Below are 26,136 nucleotides of genomic sequence, written 5' to 3'. Positions count from 1 at the left end.
GTCCACCCTCGTCACCCCCCACACCCACACACACACAGCCACCCACACCCACGCACACAACCACACACAACCACATACACACACACACACAGAGCCACCCAAACCCACACCCAACCACACATACACACACAGACACACACACACAGCCACCCACACCCACACCCAACCACACATACACACACACACACACAAAGCCACCCACACCCACACACACACCCACACACAACCACATACACACACACACACACACACACACAGCCACCCACACACATACACACACACACACACATGCACACACAGCCACCCACACCCACACACACACCCACACACAACCACATACACACACACACACACACACACATACACACACAGCCACCCATACCCACACTCAACCACACATACACACACAGACACACACACAGCCACCCACACACACACACACACACAACATACACATACACACGCACACACACACACAAACACACACACACACAGACACATGCACATACGCAGATACAGACACACACATACCCACACACTCACAGAGACATACACACACACCCACACACTCACAGAGACATACACACACACCCACACCCACATGCACACACACATACAATCACTCACACACATACACACACCAACGCCCACACCCACGCATACACTCACCATACCCACACACAAACACACACACACACACAGACACACACACACACACACACACACACACACACACACACTCACACACACAGATACACACACACACACAGACACACTCACACACACAAATATTGAATCTATGAGCAGGTGTAGGCCATTTGGCCCTTTGAGCCTATCTCACCAGTGTAGATGGTCACGGCTGATCCCCTTTCTAGATGTCACATTCTCACTTTCTCCCTCAATGACTGTGAAATAGAAAACAGTATCTTCCACTTTCTTGTATCAGATATAATGGGAACTGCAGATGCTGGAGAATCCAAGATAACAAAGTGTGGAGCTGGATGAACACAGCAGGCCAAGCAGCATCATACCAGGTAAGGATGAGAACCAGAGAACTGATGAAGGGTCTTGGCCCGAAGCGTCAGCTTTTGTGCTCCTGAGATGCTGCTTGGCCTGCTGTGTTCATCCAGCTCTACACTTTGATATCTTCCACTTTCTTGAATTTATTTAGTGGTTTGGCCTATGCACCTTTGGTGGTAGGAAACTCTATAGGTTCACACAAGAACAGAAATTGCAGGAAATGTTCAGCAGGTCTGGCATCATCTGTGGAGAGAAATCAGAGTGAACATTTCTGGTCTGGTGAGACCCTTCCTTAGTTCTGGTCTTGAAATGTTAACTCTGCTTTCTTTCCTTCGCCACCACTCCCCAAACCCCCTCCCCATGTTTTATCCTCACCTTGTCTTCTTTGAGTCTATTAGGACCCGAGGGCACAGCTTTAGAGTAAAGGAAAGACCTTTTAGAACGGAGATAAGGAGGAACTTCTTCAGCCAGAGAGTGGTGAATCTATGGAATTCGCTGCCACAGAAGGCTGCGGGGGCCAGGTCATTGAGTATATTTAAGACAGAGAGAGATAGGTTCCTGATTGTCAAGGGGATCAAGGGTCACAGGGAGAAAGCAGGAGAATGGGATTGAGAAACCTATCAGCCATGATTGAATGGCAGAGCAGACACGATGGGCCGAATGGCCTAATTTCAGCTCCTATGTCTTTTGGTTTTATGTAGTTAACAACCCTCTACCATGTTAATATACTGACCCCAACATCATGGCCTGTTATCTTGTTAAGTTGCTCATATGTGTTGCCTTATCAAATATCTTCTGAAAATGTCTTCTCATAGTTCCCTTTCATTTATGCTGGACCCTCATTTCAGAGCCATCTTCGTCACTCTCCACCTTACTCAAAAATTCTATCATTTTATGGTTGCCCTTCCTCACTTTACTCTGCGCAACATTAGAGTTAATTAATCCTTTCTCACTGTAGAGTACTCAGGTGAGAATAACCTGTTCTCTGGTTGGCTCCTCAACATATTGGTCTAGAAGAATCAGCACATTCACAGTCCAGAAAATCCTTTTCCACTATACAATAGCTGGTTTGGTTTGAACAATCTATATGCGAATTAAAGTTGCTCATGATTATAGTTGCCCTCTTATTGCACGCATCTCAGAATCCTTGTTTAATGCCTTCCCATATATCTCCAGTACTGTTTGGGGGCCTATAGTCAATATCTACTGACATTTTCTGTCTGTAATAACTGCACAGAGGCTGGTATCCTGTCACCAAGTCTCACTTCACTTCCTCAGGGAGGCAATGGCCTAGTGGTAATTTCGCAGGACTGTTAATGCAGAGACCCAGATAATGTTCTGGGGACTCAGGTTCGAATCCTGCCACAGCAGATGGAATTTCAATTCAATAAAATATCTGAAATTAAGGATCTAATGACGACTGTGAATCCATTTCTGATTATCTGGAAAAACCCATCTGGTTCACTAATGTCCTTTAGGGAGGGAAACTGCCATCCTTAACTGGTCTGGCCTGCATGTGACTCCAGACCCACAGTAATGTGGTTGACTCTGAACTGCCCTCTAGGCAGTCTGGGCAATAAATGCTGCCCAGCCAGTGACACCCTCATCCGTGAATGAGTAAAACAAACCTTGCCCATAGTACACTAGCTTGGACTCAGTCCCTGAAGTCCAGAAATTCTGCATCTCCTGTTTATATCAGTCAGCCAGGGCTCCCTGGTTGACTCAGGTTAACAATCCTAATCAAGGATGCATGATCAATGAGATCTACCTGCTTCCAATCAGTACACTGCCCCTTATCTCCTAACATAGATTCTATATCATATTTTTCAAAGGCAATGTCGTCCCCCACTGTTACATTGATTTATTCCTTCACCAAAAACACAACTCCATCTCCATTTCCTATTTCTCTGCCCTTTCTAAATAACGAATACTCCTGGACGTTGAGTTCCGATCCTTGGTCACCCTGCAGCCACGCCTCCATAACCTTTTGTATCTATCTGCATGACTAATCTATCAACCTTATTGTGAATACACCATGCCTTAAGACCCAAAGCATTTAGACTTGGTTTTTTAACCTTGTGAGTCATCACAGCTTTATTTCACATGATGGACCCATTAATTCTGACCATTGCTCTTCCTGCCTCCCAAATTTGCTTCTTACCATTCTGTTTTTAGTTTCAATCCTTGTTTCTCCCTTCTCTGGCCAAATTTGTAGATGACACTAAATTAAGTTGCAATGAAGAAATAAGGAATTTACAAATGGATACAGATAGGTTGAGTGAATGGGCTAAAATTTGGCTGATGAAGTTTAACATGGATAAATGTGAGATGTTCAGTGTAGAGGGATCTGAGAGTCCTTGTGTTTCAATCATACAGGACACTGGATTGGCACATACAGCTGGTAATAAGGAAGGCAAATGGAATTATAGCATATTGCTGAAGAAATAGTGTATAAAATATAGGGAAGAGATGCTGCAAATGTATAATGCAATAAGACTGCATCTGGAGTATTACGTATAATTTTAGTCCTCTTAAGGAGGTATGTAGTTGGATTGCAGGCAGTTCAGAGAAGGTTCACTACACAGATTGCAGAGATGAGGGATTCTTCTTATGAAGGGAAATTTAGAAGAGCGGGAGGAGATCTAATTGGCATCTATAAGATGCTAAAGGGGATTGACAAAGTAGCTGTTCCCTCGTGTGGGGGCAATTTTGGAATGATAAGAGATAGCAAATTTGAAACAGAGATGAGGAGAAATTACTCCTCTCATAGGGTCATCAATCTGTGAGATTCACTCTCCCAGAGGTGGTAGATGGAACATTGAGTACATTTGAGGAGAAGATAGACACATACTTAATTAGTGGTTGGTTGAAGAGTTATGGAGATGGGGCAGGAAAGTGGAGTTGAGGCTGAGATGAGATCAGCCACAATTGTATCAAAGGGTGGAGCAGGCTTGAGGGGCTGAATGGCCTATGTTTGCTCCTAGTTCCTACATTGACATTCTCTCTGCTCGGGTTCACACCCCCCTCCCAGATGGCACAATTAATAACCCCTGCAGACCCCCGACCACACAGTCAACTCCCACGCCGTCAACACAGACCCACTCAACAACACACACTCACACACACACACACTCACTCACACATTCACACACACACTCACTCACACTCACACACACACTCACTCACACACACACACTCACTCACACACACACACACACTCACTCACACTCACACATGCTCACTCACACACACACACGCTCACGTGCACACACACACACTCTCTTGCACACACACACGCGTGCTCACATGCACACGCTGTCACACGCACACACGCTCACACGCACACGCTCTCTCACACACACACACACACACACACGCGCGCTCACACATGCGCACAGACACACGCTCTCACATGCACACACGCACACGCTCTCACACACGCGCTCACATGCGCGCACACACGCTCACACGCACACGCTCACACGCACACACATGCTCACATGCACACACACACATGCTCATACTCACAGAGGGAGAGTCCTAGAGCTGTACAGCATGGACACAGATCTTCAGTCTAACTCGTCCATGCCAACCAGATATCCTAAATTAATCTAGTCCCATTTGCCAGCCTGTGGCCCATATCCCTCTTAAACCCTTCCTTTTCATGTACTCAGATTCCCTTTTAAATGCTGTAACTGTACCAGCCCCCACCACTTCCTCCAGCAGCTCATTCCATACACACCACCTTCTGTGTGAAAAAGTTGCCCCTCAGGTCCCTTTTAAATCTTTCCCCTCTCACCTTAAACCTACACCCCTCTGGGGTTTCACTGACCGGGCAGCATTTATTGCCCATCCTTGAAGGCCTCGAGGGTAGTTCAGAGTCAACCACGTTGCTGTGGGTCTGGAGTCACATGTAGGCCAGACCAGGTAGGGATGACAGTTTCCTTCCCTAAAGGGCATTAGTGAGCCAGAAGGGTTTTTCTGACAATCAACAGTGGATTCATTGTGATCATTAGATTCTTAATTTCAGATATTTTATTGAATTAAAATTCCACTATCTGTCATGGCAGAATTCAAACCCAGGTCCCCAGAACATTGTCTCGGCCTCTGGATTAACAGTCCAGTGGCGATATCACTAGGCCATTGCCTCCCCAATGAAATAAACGGTGACTTGGTGACAGGATACCAGCCTCTGTGCAGTTATTACAGACAGAAAATGTTAGCTTTGGACTCCCCCACCCTGAGGAAAAGACTCAATCCATGCCGCCCACGATTTTATAAATCTCTATTAGGTCACCCCTCAGCCTCCGATTCTCCAGGGAAAATAGCCCCAGCCTATTGAGCCTTTCCCTATAGCTCAAGCCTGGCAACATCCTTGTAAATCTTTTCTGAACCCTCTCAGGTTTAACAACATCCTTCCTATAGCAGGGAGACCAGAATTGCATACAGTATTCCATTAGTGGCCGAGCCAATGTCCTGTCCATGATCCTCCCAATTCCTATACTCAATGCACTGACCAATAAAGGCAAACATACCGAATGCTCTCTTCACAGAATTCCATAATGTGGAAACAGCCCACAAGCCCACACTGACTCTCCAGAGAGCATCCAACCCAGCCTCACCCATCTACCCTATCCCTGTGACCCTGCATTTCCCATGGTTAATCCACCAAAATTTGCAGGAATAACGAGAGAAACGTGATACTATGGAGTCTGGTGTATAAATCCTGACAAAGTCTGGCCTCAAAACGTGAGCATACTGTTCACTTCCTCAGTAGCCCCCTCCCCCAGAAACCCCTCTTCCCCCCACCTCTACAGGCTTCAGTGCCCTCAGCCTCTCCCTGATGCCCCTCAGCACCTCAGTGAGGAAGTGGTAGTGTGGGCCCATATCAGCATAGGGTCAGCCCAGCTTCTCCCCTCAAACCCCCACTACCTCCCAATTACCCCAGAGAGTGGCCCCCACTGCTTCAACAACAACTTGCATTTCAAAAGACCCTGTAGTGCAGTGAAAAAACACCCAGCTATTCTCCTCAGGAGCATTCACAAACAAATGTTAGCACTGGGTCACAGAAAGAGATATGGGGAAAGATGATCTGAAACTTTCTCAAAGGTCAATTTGAAGGAATATCTTAAATGAAGAAGATGAGGGAGAATGGGTTCAGGGAGAGAGTCACACCCTTGGGATGAGGCATCAGAAAGTACAGCCAACCAATGGTGGAGAAATGGGAATTGGGAATCACCAAGAGGTGACTCAGAGGAAAGCAGCAACCTGATCAGATCTAGGGGCTGGACCAGGTGACAGAGAAATGGAGGGGGTGTGGGGGTTGGAACGGGTTACAAAGATAGGGAGGGGGTGTACGGACTTGGGGGGGTTACAGAGATGGGGAAGGGGTGTAGGGTTGGAGGGGGTTACAGAGATAGGGAGGGGGTGTATGGACTGGGGGGGTTACAGAGATGGGGAAGGGGTGTAGGGTTGGAGGGCGTTACAGAGGTAGAGAGGGGGTGTATGGACTGGGGGGGTTACCGAGATAGGGAAGGGGTGTAGGGGCTGGAGGGTGTTACAGAGACAGGGAGGGGGTGTAGGGGCTGGAGGGGTTAACAGAGATAGGGAAAGGGTGTAGGGGCTGAAGGAGGTTACAGAGATAGGGAGGGGGGTGTAGAGGCAGGAGGAGGTTATAGAGAGAGGGAGAGAATAAGGATGTGGGGGGGTGTTGAAAATGCCGATGAACACTTGAGCAGTGAATGACACTTTAGCACAAATGGAGTGTCAATCTGTATGCCATGGATGTGAGAGGGATTTGGAGAGAGTGGGAACAGGGCAGTAGGGTTCAGCAATGAGCTTCAGTTTGCAAAGCCAAGAATGTGGGAAAGTAGCTTGAGTGTGTGGGAATGCTGATGGAGGGACACATAATGAGCACCTCGAACAGCAGCTTCTGTTACCATCATATTGGAACACTGAAAATGCAGCGCTCCCTCAGCACTGACCCTCCGACAGTGCCCACTCCCTCAGCACTGACCCTCCGACAGTGCGGCGCTCCCTCAGCACTGACCCTCCGACAGTGCAGCGCTCCCTCAGCACAGACCCTCCGACAGTGCCCGCTCCCTCAGCACTGACCCTCCCACAGTGCGGCGCTCCCTCAGCACTGACCCTCCCACAGTGCGGCACTCCCTCAGCACTGACCCTCCGACAGTGTGGCGCTCCCTCAGCACTGACCCTCCGACAGTGCCCACTCCCTCAGCACTGACCCTCCGACAGTGCCCGCTCCCTCAGCACTGACCCTCCGACAGTGTGGCGCTCCCTCAGCACTGACCCTCCGACAGTGCCCACTCCCTCAGCACTGACCCTCCGACAGTGCCCGCTCCCTCAGCACTGACCCTCCCACAGTGCGGCACTCCCTCAGCACTGACCCTCCGACAGTGTGGCGCTCCCTCAGCACTGACCCTCCGACAGTGCCCACTCCCTCAGCACTGACCCTCCGACAGTGCCCACTCCCTCAGCACTGACCCTCCGACAGTGCAGCGCTCCCTCAGCACTGACCCTCCGACAGTGCGGCCCTCCCTCAGCACTGACCCACTGACAGTGCGGCACTCCCTCAGCACCGACCCTACGACAGTGCCTGCTCCCTCAGCACCGACCCTACGACAGTGCCCGCTCCCTCAGCGCTGACCCTCCGACAGTGCGGCGCTCCCTCAGCACTGACCCTCCGACAGTGCCCGCTCCCTCAGCACTGACCCTCCGACAGTGCCCAATCCCTCAGCACTGACCCTCCGACAGTGCGGCGCTCCCTCAGCACTGACCCTCCGACAGTGCGGCGCTCCCTCAGCACTGACCCTCCGACAGTGCGGCGCTTCCTCAGCATTGACCCACCGACAGTGCGGCGCTCCCTCAGCACTGACCCTCCGACAGTGCAGCGCCCCGTGTTATAGTGTATTACTAGCTACACCTCCTGCATTGCTCTCCTTCTGACCTTTCCTGGCCCAGTCCCGCACAGACAGCTGTGGGAATGATTTGGCCAATACATGATCCCAGTGACAACTTGACATCCAGAAATAGCTGAGGAATCCTGGCAGTAATCTGTCTGGCCCCTCCTCCAGCTCTGAGTCTAAACTCCCTGTTGTCATGAGGGTTTCGAGAGGAGCACTGAGAAAGCCTAGTCAGCAATTACACAACAATTTTGACAGTAACTGCTCCTAAGTCTCAGCCCAGAGCCAACGGGGAGTGTGAGAGCAGCTTGGAAACTCCAAGCTGTGGACCCAGCTCTCAAACTCTCGGCTCTGGAGAAAGAGCAGTGTCACAGGAGCTACCTGATACCAATCCGGTTTCAATTCGAAGTATTTGACAGGCGGACAAAGTCAGTTCACATCTGGAGAACGAGCAGTGCAGGTCCTGAACTGCCATCCACAGCATCCTCCATGAGATCCCTCCCAATCCAAATCTCAGCCTATTTATAAACAGATTTATTGTGGGCCAGTATCAGGTGTCCGAGACATTTTAACACGTGCCTGACCAGACAATCCACACGACCCAGTCATAGCACCTCATCCAAACACGGACAGCATTTCATCCAGTTTGCTGTCAGTCAGTGCTGAGGGAGCGGGCACTGTTGGAGGATCAGCGCTGAGGGAGTGGGTACTGACAGAGGATCAGCGCTGAAGGAGCGGGTGCTGTCGGAGGGTCAGTGCTGAGAGAGCGGGCACTGTCAGAGGGTCAGTGCTGAGGGAGTGGGCACTGTCAGAGGGTCAGTGCTGAGAGAGCGCCGCACTGTCGGAGGGTCAGTGCTGACGGAGTGGGCACTGTCGGAGGGTCAGTGCTGAGGGAGTGGGCACTGTCGGAGGGTCAGTGCTGAGGGAGTGGGCACTGTGGGAGGGTCAGTGCTGAGGGAGTGGGCACTGTCGGAGGGTCAGTGCTGAGGGAGCGGGCGCTGCCGGAGGGACAGTGCTGAGGGAGCGCCGTACTATCGGAGGGTCAGTGCTGAGGGAGCGCCGCACTGTCGGAGGGTCAGTGCTGAGGGAGTGGGCACTGTCGGAGGGTCAGTGCTGAGGGAGCGCCGCACTGTGGGAGGGTCAGTGCTGAGGGAGCGGGCACTGTCGGAGAGTCAGTGCTGAGGGAGTGGGCACTGTCGGAGGGTCAGTGGAGATTCAGTGCTGAGGGAGCGGGCACTGTCGGAGGATCAGTGCTGAGGGAGTCGGCGCTGTCGAAGGGTCAGTGCTGAGGGAGTGGGCACTGTCGGAGGGTCAGTGCTGAGGGAGCGCCGCACTGTGGGAGGGTCAGTGCTGAGGGAGTGGGCACTGTCGGAGGGTCAGTGCTGAGGGAGCGCCGCACTGTGGGAGGGTCAGTGCTGAGGGAGTGGGCACTGTCGGAGGGTCAGTGCTGAGGGAGCGCCGCACTGTCGGAGGGTCAGTGCTGAGGGAGCGCCGCACTGTCGGAGGGTCAGTGCTGAGGGAGCGCCGCACTGTCGGAGGGTCAGCGCTGAGGGAGCGGGCACTGTCGGAGGGTCAGTGCTGAGGGAGCGCCACACTGTCGGAGGGTCAGCGCTGAGGGAGCGGGCACTGTCGGAGGGTCATTGCTGAGGGAGTGGGCACTGTCGGAGGGTCAGTGCTGAGGGAGTGGGCACTGTCGGAGGGTCAGTGCTGAGGGAGCGCCGCACTGTCGGAGGGTCGGTGCTGAGGGAGCGGGCACTGTCAGAGGGTCAGTGCTGAGGGAGCGCCGCACTGTCGGAGGGTCAGTGCTGAGGGAGCACCGCACTGTCGGAGGGTCGGTGCTGAGGGAGCGGGCACTGTCAGAGGGTCAGTGCTGAGGGAGCGCCGCACTGTCGGAGGGTCAGTGCTGAGGGAGCGCCGCACTGTCGGAGGGTCAATGCTGAGGGAGCGCCGCACTGTCGGAGAGTCAGTGCTGAGGGAGTGGGCACTGTCGAAGGGTCAGTGCTGAGGGGGCGGGCACTGTCGGAGTGTCATTGCTGAGGGAGCGCCGCACTGTCGGAGGGTCAGCGCTGAGGGAGCGGGCACTGTCGGAGGGTCATTGCTGAGGGAGCGCCGCACTGTCGGAGGGTCGGTGCTGAGGGAGCGGGCACTGTCAGAGGGTCAGTGCTGAGGGAGCGCCGCACTGTGGGAGGGTCAGTGCTGAGGGAGTGGGCACTGTCGGAGGGTCAGTGCTGAGGGAGCGCCGCACTGTCGGAGGGTCAGTGCTGAGGGAGCGCCGCACTGTCGGAGGGTCAGTGCTGAGGGAGTGGGCACTGTCGGAGGGTCAGTGCTGAGGGAGCGCCACACTGTCGGAGGGTCAGCGCTGAGGGAGCGGGCACTGTCGGAGGGTCATTGCTGAGGGAATGGGCACTGTCGGTGGGTCAGTGCTGAGGGAGCGGGCACTGTCGGAGGGTCAGTGCTGAGGGAGCGCCGCACTATCGGAGGGTCAGTGCTGAGGGAGCGCCGCACTGTGGGAGAGTCAGTGCTGAGGGAGCGCCGCACTGTTGGAGGGTCAGTGCTGAGGGAGCGCCGCACTGTCGGAGAGTCAGTGCTGAGGGAGTGCCGCACTGTCGGACGGTCGGTGCTGAGGGAGTGGGCACTGTCAGAGGGTCAGTGCTGAGGGAGCGCCGCACTGTCGGAGGGTCAGTGCTGAGGGAATGGGCACTGTCAGAGGGTCAGTGCTGAGGGAGCGCCGCACTGTGGGAGGGTCAGTGCTGAGGGAGTGGGCACTGTCGGAGGGTCAGTGCTGAGGGAGCGCCGCACTGTCGGAGGGTCAGTGCTGAGGGAGCGCCGCACTGTCGGAGGGTCAGTGCTGAGGGAGTGGGCACTGTCGGAGGGTCAGTGCTGAGGGAGCGCCACACTGTCGGAGGGTCAGCGCTGAGGGAGCGGGCACTGTCGGAGGGTCATTGCTGAGGGAATGGGCACTGTCGGTGGGTCAGTGCTGAGGGAGCGGGCACTGTCGGAGGGTCAGTGCTGAGGGAGCGCCGCACTATCGGAGGGTCAGTGCTGAGGGAGCGCCGCACTGTGGGAGAGTCAGTGCTGAGGGAGCGCCGCACTGTCGGAGGGTCAGTGCTGAGGGAGCGCCGCACTGTCGGAGAGTCAGTGCTGAGGGAGTGCCGCACTGTCGGACGGTCGGTGCTGAGGGAGTGGGCACTGTCAGAGGGTCAGTGCTGAGGGAGCGCCGCACTGTCGGAGGGTCAGTGCTGAGGGAATGGGCACTGTCAGAGGGTCAGTGCTGGGGGAGTGGGCACTATCGGAGGGTCAGTGCTGAGGGAGCGGGCACTGTCGGAGGGTCAGTGCTGAGGGAGCGCCGCGCTATCAGAGGGTCAGTGCTGAGGGAGTGGGCACTGTCGGAGGGTCAGTGCTGAGGGAGCGCTGGACTGTCGGAGGGTCAGTGCTGAGGGAGCGGGCACTGTCGGAGGGTCAGTGCTGAGGGAGTGCTGCACTGTCAGAGGGTCAGTGCTGAGGGAGTGCCGCACTGTCGGAGGGTCAGTGCTGAGGGAGTGGGCACTGTCGGAGGGATCAGTGCTGAGGGAGCACCGCACTGTCGGAGGGTCAGTGCTGAGGGAGCGCTGCACTGTCGGAGGGTCAGTGCTGAGGGAGCGGGCACTGTCGGAGGGTCAGTGCTGAGGGAGTGCCGCACTGTCAGAGGGTCAGTGCTGAGGGAGTGGGCACTGTCGGAGGGATCAGTGCTGAGGGAGCACTGCACTGTCGGTGGGTCAGTGCTGAGGGAATGGGCACTGTCGGAGGGTCAGTGCTGAGGGAGCGCCGCACTATCGGAGGGTCAGTGCTGAGGGAGCGGGCACTGTCGGAGGGTCAGTGCTGAGGGAGCGGGCACTGTCGGAAACTGCAGGAGAAGGTGACGGACAATCGTCTTAATGGTATTGGGGTGTGATGAAGAGGAAAAGGGGGTAAGGGTCAAAACCGAGGCATTGGGCCGAGTGACCTGTTCCCCGGATGGTAATTCAATGATTGGAAAGAATGCATTTATATAGCACGTTGTGGGACCGCAGACTGGCTGGGAGATCTTCACTGACATCATAGCATATTGGAGACAATGTTGGAATGCAGCAAACGCAGTAGTCAATACACAGCAAGATCCCACAGACATCTGGGTGAAAATGGGCGGAAGATCTGGTTTGTCAGTGACATCTACTACAGAGCCATGGATTCACAATATCACAGAGACATCGAGTTGTACAGTACAGAAAAAGTCCCTTCTGTTCAACCGGTCCATGCTGACCACAATCCCAAACCAAACTGATCCCAAATCCTGGTGCACATCCCTCCCACCATTTCCTATTCCTGTATGTGTTCAAATGTCTTTTAAACATTGTAATTTACCAGTTCCTCTGGAAGTTCATCCCGTATAAGAACTACCGTTTGTGTAAAAAAATTAGTCCTTAATGATATTTTTAAATCTTTCTCATCTGAACTTAAAACTATGCTGCCTCATTTCAAAATCCCCCAGACTGGGGAAGAGCTGAGTGTCAGTCACCTTCTCTGTACCCCTCATGATTTTATAAACCTCGATAATAAAGTCACTATCCAACTGCCTGCGCTCCAGTGAAAATCTCCCAGCCTGTCCTGCCTCTCCCCTCCATTCCCAGCAACATCCTGGGAAATCTCTTCTGCTCCCTCTCTGGCTTAAATATATCCATCCTATAACTGGGTGCTCAGAACTGGACACAGTATTCCAGAAAGGGCCTCACCAACATCCTGTACAACCTCAACATGACGTCCCAGCTCTGACATTCAAACATCTGAGCGATGAAGGCAAGCATGCGAAACACCCCCTTACCTGCCCCCGTCTGCCTGTGATGCAAACTTTGAAAAATTATTTGCCTCAGGTCGCTGCAGAGCTCACCGCAGCTCTTAATGCACCCAGGCTCTTTCCTGGTCATTTGGGAACGCAATAGAGCTTTGCTTTAAAAATCCATTCAGCACTCCCTCAGCACTGACCCTCCGACAGTGCGGCGCTCCCTCAGCACTGATCCTCCGACAGTGCGGCACTCCCTCAGCACTGATCCTCCGACAGTGCGGCACTCCCTCAGCACTGATCCTCCGACAGTGCGGCACTCCCTCAGCACTGACCCTCCGACAGTGCGGCACTCCCTCAGCACTGACCCTCCGACAGTGCCCGCTCCCTCAGCACTGACTCTCCGACAGTGCGGCGCTCCCTCAGCACTGACCCTCTGACAGTGCCCACTCCCTCAGCACTGACACTCCGACAGTGCGGCGCTCCCTCAGCACTGACCCTCCGACAGTGCCCGCTCCCTCAGCACTGACCCTCCGACAGTGCGGCGGTCCCTCAGCACTGACACTCCGACAGTGCCCACTCCCTCAGCACTGACCGTCTGACAGTACAGCTCTCCCTCAGCACTTTGTAAAAGCTTTGACACGCTCCATCTCTGTGTGAGAGCCCATTCCTCCTCCTGCCTACACTGCCTGGGCCAGGACATTTCTCCCAATTGGGGTCACTGATGACTGTTATCAGTGGCTCCTAGTTTACAGTTTTCCACACTGACAGACAAGAGCACTTTCTCTCTCCCTGTCTTTCTCTCTCTGTCTCTCTCTCTCTCTCTATCTCTGTCTCTTTGTCTCTGTCTGTCTGTTTTTCTCTCTCTCTCTTTCTCTCTGTCTTTCTACCTGTCTCTGTCTCTGCCTCTCTCTCTGTCTGTGCCTCTGTCTCTCTCTCTCTGTCTCTGTCACTGCCTCTCTCTCTGTCTCTTTATGTCTCTCTGTGTCTCTGTCTCTGCCTCTTTCTCTGTCTCTCTGTTTCTCTCTCTCTCTCTCTGTCTCCCACTATTCACAAAATGACTCAATGGTGCTAAATGCAGCAAAGTGTTAGATCAAACCTCACCCAGAACTGCAGGTTCCTTCCTGGAGAGAGTTGCTGGTCACTGGGCAGGCTGGTAGGTTCCAGTCGTTACCGGCGAGTCGTCCTCAGTCTTAGCTAATCTCCTGTGGCATCCTGGCATCATCGGTCTGGCACAGTCTGAAACTGAGGGGAATACTTCATCCTGAGATGTCCAGATACCAACTGTCAGCACGCTGCCCAGAGAGAGCAAGTTATAGTCAGTGCGAGGAAGGAGTTATTAAAATTCACTGGGAGGATCTCTGCCCTTCTCTCACCACCTCCTCCCACCCTCCATCCCAGCTTTAAATACTTTTCACAACTGCTAACACTGAAACTGAGAGGCAGTACAGGAACATGCTGATTTTTGTCTGGGTGTGTATGTGTTTTCTTAATACATTTTTTGGCACTTTCTCAAAACCTTGTCATTGAATCTTTCAGCGCAGATGGAGACTATTTGGCCCACCGTACACCTGCTAGCTCTTCTGATTTGATTTGATTTATTATTGTCACATGTACCTAAGTACAGTGAAAAGTTTTGTTTTGCACGCAGTATAGGCAGATCATAACATACAAAGACACAAAGATCAAAGGTACTTAGACGGAGTGAGGCACGCAAGGTTATAGCTGCAGAGGAGGTGCACAAAAAGCAAGATCAAAATTAGATTTGAAATTTGAGAGATCCATTCATCAGTCTAATAACTGCCAGGAAGAAGCGGTTCCTGAACCTGCTGGTGCGTGTGTTCAGGTTTCTGTATCTTCTGCCTGACGGAAGAGGCTGTAGGCGATGATTACTGGGGTAGGATGGGTCTTTGATATTGGCTGCCTTTCAGCAGCTGTGAGCCGAGTAAATAGAGCCCATGGATGGAAGGTTGGCTTCTGTGATGTAGTTTCTTACAGTCCTGGGCCGAGCAGTTGCTGTACCAGGCCATTATGCACCCGGACAGTATGCTTTCATTGGTGCATCTGTAGGCGTTGGTGAGGTCCTTATGGACGTGCCAAATTTCCCAAGCTTCCTGAGGAAGAAGAGGCGTTTGTTGTACCTTCCTGACCATCGGGTCAATGGGGGAAGCCCAGGACAGGTTATTGGTTATTGTCATTCTTAGGTACTTGACACTCTATACCCTCCACCTCAGCTCTGTTAGAGTAGAGAGGGATGTGTCTTCTTCCTGTCCTCCTGAAGTCAATGATCAATCCTTTAGTTTGGCCAACATTGAGGGAAAGATTGTTCTCATGGCACCACGAAGCTCCCTTCTGTACCTTGCCTCATCACTGTTTGATGTCCCACCAGCACACTGTCGTCAGTGAGCTTGTAGATGGAGTTCAGATGAAATTTAGTCACACAGTCAGGAGTGTACAAGGGAATAAAGTAAAGGGCTGAGTATGCAGCCTTGCAGGGCACCAGGGATGAGGATTGTCGTGGAGGAGGTGCTGTTGCCTATCCTCACTGATCGTGGTTTCAGGGTCAGGAAGTGAAGGATCCAGTCACAGAGAGCGGAGCAGAGACCAAGATCTCAGAGTTTCGAGGGACATATCCAACTCGTCACATTCTTCCCTGAGAGCTGCTGGATTTTCTTGTTTCCCCCTTTTTTGAAAGGTGCCATTGAATCTGCATCTACTGCCCCCTCTCAGGCAGTGTGCTCCTCTCTTTCTGTGGAACAGGAATGTTATCTGGTCTTTTCCCGGGGGTCCTTTGTGGATTCTGTGTCCCACCTGTCACTGGAAACACATCCTTCTTCTTTATTGCACCTAAAGATACTGGGTTCTCTGGATTCAATGTGCCAGGTGGCCTCTATCTGCCCCGCTGGGATTCCACAATATTCCATGCATATTGCCTGATGTGAGATGGTGAGATACCAGCAATGACTCTCCACTCAGGCTTCCTTCATTTTAGTATTTTAATCAGGTTTTACCGCTGGATTCTGTCTTCGTTCCAGCTTAGAGGGGAGCTCTTGTGGTAAGGTCCCAACCTCTGAGCCAGGAGGCCTGGGTTCAAGTCCCAGCTTCCCCAGACTTGACCAATAACATTTCTTTGATGAGAACATCTCAGTTGTGACGATGATCACCTGGGATTGGGTCTGAATCTCGGGAAGGACTCCACCCCAGTGGGAGAGCTCCAGAGTTTCTCAGCACTGCCGGTGGGTCAAAGCAGAAAGCCAGCTCCCTCACTGTGTGCCCTGAACAGACAGAGACTCAGAGAACTAGCTAGAAGGACAGGTTCCCAGAGTAACACAAAGGTTGCTTTGTATGAGAGCAGGCACACAGTCCTGGTAGCAATATTTCAGAACCAGTTCATCAACATTCTCATCTTGACAGCTTCGCAATCCATCCCTCAGCTTAACGATTCTGAGACACTCAGGAAACAGTTCCAATGCTTACGATACAATGATCAGGGAGCGCCATACTGTCAGAGGGTCAGTGCTGAGGGAGCGCCACACTGTCGGAGGGTCAGTGCTGAGGGAGGGCGGCACTGTCGTAGGCTCAGCGCTGAGGGAGTGCCGCACTGTCGGAGGGTCAGCGCTGAGGGAGCACCGCACTGTCGGAGGGTCAGTGCTGAGGGAGCGCCGCACTGTCGGAGGGTCAGTGCTGAGGGAGCGCTGCACTGTCAGAGGGTCAGTGCTGAGGGAACACCGCACTGTCGGAGTGTCAGCGCTGAGGGAGCGCCGCACTGTTGGAGGGTCAGCGCTGAGGGAGCGCTGCACTGTCGGATGGTCAGTGCTGAGGGAGTGCCGCACTGTCGGAGGGTCAGTGCTAAGGGAGCACCGCACTGTTGGGGGGTCAGTGCTGAGGGAGGGCGGCACTGTCGTAGGGTCAGCGCTGGGTCAGTGCTGAGGGAACACCGCACTGTCGGAGGGTCAGTGCTGAGGGAGTGGACACTGTCGGAGGGTCAGCGCTGAGGGAGCGCCGCACTGTCGGAGGGTCAGTGCTGACGGAGCGCTGCACTGTCGGAGGGTCAGTGCTGAGGGAGTGCGGCACTGTCGGAGGGTCAGTGCTGAGGGAGGGCGGCACTGTCGTAGGCTCAGCGCTGAGGGAGTGCCGCACTGTCAGAGGGTCAGTGCTGAGGGAGCACCGCACTGTCGGAGGGTCAGTGCTGAGGGAGCGCTGCACTGTCAGTGGGTGAGTGATGAGGGAGCGCCGCACTGTCGGTGGGTCAGTGCTGAGGGAGCGTTGCACTGTCGGAGGGTCAGACTGAAGGAAAAATTCCCGAATGCATAGCTCTTTTTCATTTTCTCTCATGGCACTCATGCTTCGCTGACTGTCCAGCATCCATGTTCTGTAGATAGACCCACAGTGTCCTTAGTTTGGGAACTTCTAGGAGTTTACCCCAGTGACACTGAAGGAATGGTGAAATATTTTCAAGTCAGGATGGTGAGTAGCTTGGAGTGGAACTTCGAGGGGGTGGTATTTGCATGTACCTGCTGCCCTTGTCCTTCTAGATGGACGAGATTGTGGGTTTGGAACAAAAACAAAATTGTGGAAAAGCTCAGCATGTCTGGGAGCATCTGTGAAGGAAAGAACAGAGTTCACATTTTGGGTCTGAGGACCCTTCCTCAGAACAGGAAGGTGCTGTCTGAGGATCTTTGGTGAATTTCTGCAGTACATCTTGTAGATATTACACACTGCTGCTACTGAGTGTCGGTGGTGGAGGGAGTGGGATGTTTGTGGATGTGGTGCCAATCAAGCGGCTGCTTTGTCCTGGATGGTGTCAATGGGGAGTATTCCATCACACTCCTGACTTGTGACTTGTAGATGGTGGGTCAGGCTTTGAGGAGTCAGGAGGGGAGTTACTCACCCCAGTATTCCCAGCTACTGGCCTGTTCTTATAGCCACTGTGTTAATGTGGTGAGTCCGGTTGAGTTTCTGGTCAACGGTAACCCCCAGGATGTTGATAGTGGGGGATTCAGTGATGGTAACACCATTGAATGCCAAGGGGCGGCGGTTAGATTGTCTCTTATTGGTGATGGTCATGGCCTGGCATTTGTGTGGCGCGAATGTCACTTGTCACATGTCACCCCAAGCCTGGGTATTGTCCAGATCTTGTTGCATTTGAACATGGAATGTTTCAGTATCTGAGGAGTGACGAATGGTGCTGAACATTGTGTAATCATCAGCGAACATCCCCATTTCTGACCTTATAATGGAGGGAATTCTTTGTCATGGCTTCCTCTGACTATCGCAGCCGAATGAAGGTTAAATTTCCTCATGATTAATGTAAAGCCTTTGTACACTTAGCCTGGGCTCCTGATGTATTCACTGTCCCACATTCTACTTCTGTCACAGGGGGCTAGAAACTCCTCCTACCAGTCTTCCCTCCTTTTTTATTTCCTACCTCCATCCGTATGGATTTTATATCGTCCAATTGGAGATCATTTCCTGTTACTGTACTTATTACATGCTGCGCTAACAATGTGACCCCCACCACCCACTCCTTCTTGACCGTCCTTTTCACATTGGCCGCCTTGTGACCTAATCTCCAGTACGGCTCTCAGATCAAACCGATTAACCGATTTCCAGCAGCCTCAGTATTTCACTTTTATTTCAGCAATATTGATGTGTTGGTGTTAATGTTATAACCTTATTCAAAAAGCCGTGTTTGTTTATCCCTAACGTCTGCACAAAAGGCACTGAATTGGAATAAGAATCGATATGATCATCAGGTTGAAAACTGCCAACTCTGAATTTTGAACATGTGTTAGATCTCCAACTGATCATCAAACTGAGGGTTTTATAGTTGTTTATTTTACGGATTTGATAATTAAGCCGAACAGAATTACAGAATGTGACACCATGGCAGGAGGCCATTCAGCCCAGGGTAACTGCACAGCATCATCCCCCCAGTATCAATCTCCTGTGTTTCACCCACCTCCCTGCTCACTGTCCAAATACCCACCCAGTGCCCTTACTGAATACCTCCACTCAACCTGCCCCCGACACATCTCCAGGCAGTGCATTCCAGGCCCCAACTCCCTGCTGTGTCAAGAAGGTGGTTCTCACATCGCCTCAACTTCATCTGTACATCATTTTAAATCTGTGCCCCTCTCATTCTTGCCCCCCTTACTTGCGGGAGCAGTTTTTCCCTCACTACTCTGTCCAGCTCAACCATAACTTTGAAACAATTGATCAGATCTCCTCCCAGCCTTCTGCTCTCCAAACTGAACAATCACAAGAGGATTCTGAAAAAATAGGGAGAGAGGGGGAGGTGGACTGAAGATGGAGAGAAAAGAAGATAGGTGGAGAGGAGAGTATAGGTGGGGAGGTAGGGAGAGGATAGGTCAATCTAGGGAGGACGGAGAAGTCAAGGAGGTGGGATGAGGTTAGTAGGTAGGAGATAAGGTGCGGCTTGAGGTAGGAGGAGGGGATAGGTGAGAGGAAGAACAGGTTAGGGAGGTGGGGATGAGTTGGGCTGGTTCTGGGATGCAGTGGGGGGAGGGGAGATTTTGAAGCTTGTGAAGTCCACATTGATACCATTGGGCTGCAGGGTTCCCAAGCGGAATATGAGTTGCTGTTCCTGCAACCTACGGGTGGCATCACCCCATAATGTGTCCTGACTTGTGTACAAATTACCTTGAGAACAGACTCGAGAGTGACACCCATTCCCTAACCCAAGGGCTGCCTGTACGCAGCCCACCAGCGGAGGTCTAACAAGGAGCTTGTACGAGTTCAGCATGACCTCCCTGCAGTTAAACTCCATGCCTAGGGTAATATTAACCAAGAAATCACTGAAACAAACAAACACTTCTCAAATGATCAATAGGAATGAATGGCCATCTGACAGGGAGTTGATGATGTATGTTATTGAAGTGGGACAACAGAGAGGCTCTCAGAGGAGTTATGGCTGGAGGGTCAGTAACGAGGGAGGCTAACATTAAAGCGAGGGGCAGGAGGGGATTTGAGGAGAAACACTTTCACTCAGTGGGTGGCGGAGTCTGGAATGCCCTGTCTGGGAGGGTAGTTGAGGCAGGAATCTTTTAAAAAGTCGGAGCAAATTAGTGCAGATGTCGGAATCTGTGCTGAAAACAACAAATGCTGTAGATCACAGCAGGTCAGGCAGCGTCCATGGAGAGAGAGCGAGCTGATGTTTCAGGTCTAGACTCTTCAGCCGTCCATGCATGCTGCTTGACCCACTGCGGTCCCCAGCATTTGTTGTTTTCAATTTTTAGAAAGTACTTGGATGAGCACTGGAAATGTCAGAACTAGGCTATGAGCCTAGTGGGACTAGTGTAGGTCCTGGTAGATTTCTGATGGTTGCTGATTTGATGGGCTGAAGGGCCTCTTGTATGATCTACAATTCTGTGAGAAACATGTTCGGTTTTCATTTGTGTTGTGGTGGTAAATGCATTGTTATTGAAATATGTCCAAGGTTTGAGTGAGTGAATTGTTCCTGTTGGTCCTCTCATGATATCAAACAGCCTGATGTGGGACTGGCCCTGGACACCGTTACCAACCTAATGGGAGGAGGGCCTCCCCTCTGTCCAGGGGCCAGACCAAAGTCGCAAATTTTTCTTTAATCACTAAAATAGTCAGTTTGCTTTTCTTTATTACAGTTATCCAGAACAAACCACAGTTCTTCAAAAAAACTCAAAAATAACTCGCTTCTTCTAAACAAACTAATTCTTTAAACAAGTGGAAAAAAAATAGAAATAAAGAGGACAATGTAATGGTGATATATTGGGAAGTGTGGATCTACAAAGGGATTCGGGTTCTTGTACACCGTCAGTGAAAGCAGACAGGCAGGTGCAGCAAGCCGTTAGAAACATGGAAAACATAGAAGATAGGAGCAGGAGGAGGCCATTCAGCCCTTTAACCACAATGGTGGCTGATTGTCCAACTTGATAGCCTAATCCTGCTTTCTCCCATAACCTTTGATCCCATTCGCTCCAAGTGCTATACTGAGCCCCATCTTGAGTACATTCAATATTTTGACATTAACTACTTCCTGTGGTAAGGAATTCCACAGGCTTACCACTCTTTGGGTGAAGAATTGTTTCCTCATCTCCATCCTAAATAGCCCAGCCCGAATCCCCAGGCTGTGAGGAAGAAGTGGAGGGATTTTAGCCTATCAGCATGGGGGACACAGGTGTACAGGGAATGAATGGTGATTGTAAAGATGAGGCTTTGGGGGATTGTAATTCTGGGAGGAGGTGGAGGGTGTAGGTAGTATCCCGAATGGAGGTGGAGTGTACCTTGGCTGGGGTGGGGTGGGGTAAAAAACAGAGCTGAGGTAAGTGGAGATGAGTTTGTGGGGCAGGAGCAGGCGGAAACAATGGCGACCAGGGCAGGCGGGTTTGTGGATTTTGGGAAGGAGATAGAAGCGGGCGGTGCGGGGTGAGTGTGGAGGCGGAGGCGGTGGAAAAACTGTTCAACGTCCAGGCCTGACTGAAATTCGTTGATGTGTGGGAAGAGGGGGATGAAGGTGAGCCCTTTACTGAGGACTGACCATTTGTCCTCAGTGATGGGGGGAGGTCTGGGAGGGATGATGAAGACCCAGTATGGCCTGGGGCTGGGGATGGCTGTCAAGCCTCATCTGCTCCATACTCCATCACCAACCCCACCACCATCGCTCCCCCCGCCCTTTCCCTGCAACTGCAGCAGGCGCTACACCTGTCCTCTCACCTCTGCTCAAGGCCCCAAATGATCTTTCCAAATCTGACAGGGAATCATCTGTACGTCCCCTAACATGGCCTACTGTATCCGTTGCTCCCGATGTGGGCTCGACATCGTTGGGACCAAGTGCAGACTCGGTGACTGATTCGTGGAGCATCTGTGCTCTATAAGCGATAATCAGCTACACCTTCCATTCACGATCATTTCAACTCCCCCCCCACACCCCTCCTACTCCCACTCACCCACCCCCACCCCACCCCCCTCCCACCCCTCCCCTCCCACACGCCCTCCCCTTCCCACACGCCCTCCCATTCCTACTCCCCCTCCCCCTCTCCTGCCCTCTCCCTCCCACTCTCACTCCCCATCCTGCTTTCACTATCCCTCCCCCTCCCACTCTCACTCCCACTCCCACCATCTCCCACTCCACCTCCCACTCCCACTATCCCTCCCACTCCCACTCCGCTCCCCCTCCCATTCGCCCTCTCCCTCCCGCTCCCACACCCCCTCACCCCCTCACCCCCTCACCCCCTCACACTCCCCCTCCCTGGGTGACATGTCCATCCTGGGCCTCCTCCAGTGTCACAATGATACCATCCACAAACTGCAGGAGCAGCACCTCATATTCCACCTGGGATCCTACAGCCCGATGGCCTAAATGTAGCATTTACCAGTTTCAAAATCTCCCCACACCCCGGCCTCATCCGGTTTCCAACCCTCCCTCTCATTCCCGCCTCCATGACCTGACACAACCTGCCCATTTTCTTACCCACCTTCTGCCCCTCTGACCAATCCCCACCACGCCCACCTATCGCCATCTCACCTCCCTTCCCCCAGTCCAAACCCCCTCCCTCTATTTATTTCCCAGCTCCTTTACTCCTCCCAGTCCTGATGAAGGGTCCTGAGCCAAAACAGCGGCTTTCCTGCTCCTCTAACACTGCCTGGCCTGCTGTGTTCCTCCAGCTCCACACCGTGTTATCTCTGACTCCAACATCTGCAGTTCTTGCTGTCTTCAAATAATGTTGATCTTGCTTTGTGCACCTCCCGTGCAACGATAATGTTGTATACCTCATTCTAAGATCCCCACGATCTGTATGTCCTTGTTTGTTGTGATCTGCCTGTACTGCATGCAAAACAAAACTTTTCACTGTACTTAGGTACACGATTACAATAAATCAAATCAAAACAAAGGTCCTGGGGAAAAGACCTTGGCTATTCACCCTATCCATGCCCCTCATAATTTTATAAACCTCTATAAAATCACTCCTTCAATCTCCGATGCTCCGGGGAAAATAGCCCCAGCCTATTCAGCCTCTCCCTGTAGCTCAAAGCATCCAACCTTGGCAACATCCCTGTATATCTTTTCTGCATCCCTTCAAGTTAACAATATTTTTCCTATAGCAGGGAGATGAGAACTTAATGCGATATTCTAAAAGTGGCCTCACCAATATCCTGTACAGCCACAACATGACCCTCCCAACCCCTATACTCAATGCACTGACCAATAAAGGCAGACATACCAAACACCTTCACTATCCTGTCTACCTGCGACTCCACTTTCAAGAAACTATGAACCTGCACTCCAAGGTCTCTTTGTTCAGCCACACTCTCCAGGAAGTTACCATGAAGTGTATAAGCCCTGCCCTGATTTGCCTTTCCTAAATGCAGCACCTCACATTTATCTAAATTAAACTCCATCTGCCACTCCTCAGCCCTTTGGCCCATCTGATCCAGATCCTGCTTGATTGACTTGTTTGGTTTGACTGGGCTTGTAATTGCTGGAGTTTAGAAGGATGAGAGAGGGATCTGATTGAAACATATAAATGCCAGTAGGGCTGGACAGACTAGATGCAGGGAGGGTGTGTTCCCTCCATGGGGGAGTGTAGACCCAGGGGACACAGTCTCAGGGTACAGGGCAGACCATTTAGGACTGCGATGAGGAATGATTTCTTCACTCGGGGGGAATGACCCTGTGGAATTCTCCACAATAGAAAGCTGTAGAGGTCAAGTTACTGAATATATTCAAGAAAGAGATAGGCGAATTTCTAGAGTTTTTTGTCATCAAGGCATATGGAGAGAAAGTGAGAATGTGACAGTGAGATGGAGGATTATCCATGAGCATATTGAATGGTAGAATAGGCTGAAAGGGCCAAACGGCCTACTCCTGCTCCTATTTTCTACGTCTCTATTAGTGTAGATGTATAAATTCAATCACTAAAATAGCCATTGTCTCCTCTTTGTCCTGCTATCCATATTAAAATATCCTATCACCATGTTTCTTTAATGAACTGATGGAGCATCGTTTATTAGAAATCAAACCATTTAAAACAAGTGGTAAATTGATAATATCAAAGTTATAATCTAGAATTAGAACTATGTCCCTTCTAATCCCAAAAACAAGCCCTCACTCACACACAGGACAACACTGATTCTGCAGGAAAATGTTATTAAATAACCAAAAGGAAAATGTGCCTCCACTAACCAATAAGAATAGAGATTGATGAATTCTCACAATCCGTCAAGCTTCCTGTTAATAAAATTGATTTAATAATTGTGTACCAATGGAAGATTGTCGAAATAAAGCTTCATTTTGTTTGGGAAAGAAGCTGGATCTAGCTCTTCATTTAGTTGTCATAGATCAGCTTTCCAAGGTTTGCAAGGTAGTCAAAAAATCTTGGATTCTCCAGCATCTGCAGTTCCCATTATCTCTGATACAAAAAGATGCTCATGTTAGCTTTGTCACATTCCCAATTTTCAGCCAGGGGAAAGAATGGAAGAGAAGGAGAGAGATCTTCCTGCCTTCCTGTTCTCTGCTCTGCTTCCTTTTTCTTTCTGACTCTCCAGAGATGTTTGAAGCTGAAGCCAAACCCCACCTGGGATGTTGACAGTCATTAGCACATTAGCACAGTCACCTCCAAAGACAAATGGTCCAGCAATTAAAAGCAACAGTCTTTTTCTTACTCCATAAAGTGTCCAAACAGCTCCTAATCTTCCAGCTCTTCATACACCCCGTAAATATAAATATAAAAATAGGGTGGTTTTGCTAAAACTGCACAAGGTGCTAGTCAGATCACAGTTGGAATACTGTGAACAGTTTTGGGCCCTTTATCTGAGGAAAGATACACTGACACTGGAGACAGTCCAGAGAAAGTTCCCTGGACCGATGTTGGGGTGGAAGGTCTTTCTTATGTGGAGGGGATGAGCAGATTGCACGCATTGGAATACAGAAAAATGACAGACAACTTCAGTGAAACAGATAAGATCCTTAGGGGAATTGGCAGGGTAGGTGCAGAAAGGAGGGTCTAGGACCAGAGGGCATAATCTCAGAATAAACAGCTTCACATTTAGTACAGCGGTGAAGAGGAATTTCCTTTCTCAGAGGGTTGTGAGTCTGTACGATTCTTTATTGCAGAGAGCTGTTGAGGCTGGGTCATTCAGTATATTGAAGGCTGAGACAGACACACTTTTAATCAGGAAGGGAACTGAAAGTTATAGGGAAAATGCAGGAAAGGAATTGAGCTCAGCCATGATTTCATTGAATGGCAGAGCAGACTAAACGGGCTGAATGGCCTGCTTTTGCTCCCACGTCTTACAGCGTTTTTATAATGATATATTCCAGTCCTCAGCACACTTCCTTATCTGATCACGATCCCTCTGTAATTTTTGCTAACCTTCCTCACTGTCAATGATACCTCCCAATTTTGTTACATCTGCAAACTTATTCATCATGCCTTGTACATTCAAATCGAGATCATTGATGTAAATAACAAATAACAAAGGTCCCAGCACTGACCTCTGGGGCACACCACTAGACACAGGCCTCCAGCCTGAGGAACAAACTTCAGCCCTCACCCTCTGCCAATTTTGAGTCTGAGGAAGGGTCACCAGACCCGAAACGTTAACTCTGTTTTCTCCTCCACAGATGTTGCCGGACCTGCTGAGCTTTTCCAGCAACTTTGTTTTTGTTCCAATTTTGAGTCCACTTAGCTACCTCTCCCTGGATCCCATGAGGCCTAACCCTCATCGCTAGCCTGCCATGCATGACCTTGTCTAACCAAGCTCTCCAGGGCCCAGCCCTGAGGTGCCATATAAATGCAAATCTGGCTATTTTCGGTGAGTAGCACCTGTTTTCAGGTCTGGGCATTGGAAATACAATGAGGATAAGCATATGGACGTACATGGAATAGTGTAGGTTAGATGGGCTTGAGATCGGTATGACAGGTCGGCACAACATTGAGGGCCGAAGGGCCTGTACTGTGCTGTAATGTTCTATGTTCTAACACGTTGAAGTTTATAGGGGGCGAAAGTAAAAGTCAGGTTCCGCCGAGATTTGAACTCGGATCGCTGGATTCAGAGTCCAGAGTGCTAACCATTACACCACGGAACCAGGCCTGCTCTGGCTGCCGCTGGGAGGCGTATTTCAGGAAATCAGCCCGCCTTCCCCACCCGCCTTAGCAACAGCGATTTTATTGGTCAGTGCCCACAGGTGCATGGGAAGCCCTCAGAGACGGAGAAATAATTATACAGGAGTTCTCCGAGAAATTCGTTTGTGATTGATGTGAGAATAGTCCCAGTATCGGAATAAATAAAAGTAATTTGGTAAAAAATCAAACCAGGAAGTGATGTAACCAAAAGGTGTAAACTTCCACCTCAACCGCCGAGTTATTTCCCTGCCTGAACAGTTTATTTAAAATCTAA

At 51.2% G+C, this 26,136-nt stretch overlaps 1 protein-coding gene and 1 non-coding gene across 5 annotated transcripts in view; both read right to left on the bottom strand.

Moving 5' to 3' along the window:
- The window catches only part of LOC125453538 (rho-related GTP-binding protein RhoG-like), a 28,455-nt gene extending 14,406 nt beyond the window's left edge, over positions 1–14,049 (bottom strand). Inside the window, exon 1 of one of the 4 annotated variants that reach the window (XM_048533274.2) lies at positions 13,843–14,049. The gene's annotated coding sequence lies outside the window, so the exon portion shown is untranslated. Of the gene's footprint in view, positions 1–7,817; positions 7,873–8,324; positions 8,373–12,780; positions 12,820–13,842 lie in introns of those variants that run through there. The other 3 variants (XM_059646881.1, XM_059646880.1, XM_059646882.1) reach the window with 3 other exon arrangements.
- An 11,704-nt stretch (positions 14,050–25,753) lies between these two features.
- trnaq-cug (transfer RNA glutamine (anticodon CUG)) lies at positions 25,754–25,825 on the bottom strand. The gene has a single exon. It is a non-coding gene; the product is annotated as a tRNA-Gln (tRNA).
- Positions 25,826–26,136: the final 311 nt, after the last annotated feature.

The sequence above is a fragment of the Stegostoma tigrinum genome, chromosome 6 (genome assembly GCF_030684315.1).
Source record: "Stegostoma tigrinum isolate sSteTig4 chromosome 6, sSteTig4.hap1, whole genome shotgun sequence".
NCBI classification, from domain to species: domain Eukaryota; kingdom Metazoa; phylum Chordata; class Chondrichthyes; order Orectolobiformes; family Stegostomatidae; genus Stegostoma; species Stegostoma tigrinum.
This window is presented reverse-complemented; position numbering and strand designations above follow the sequence as displayed.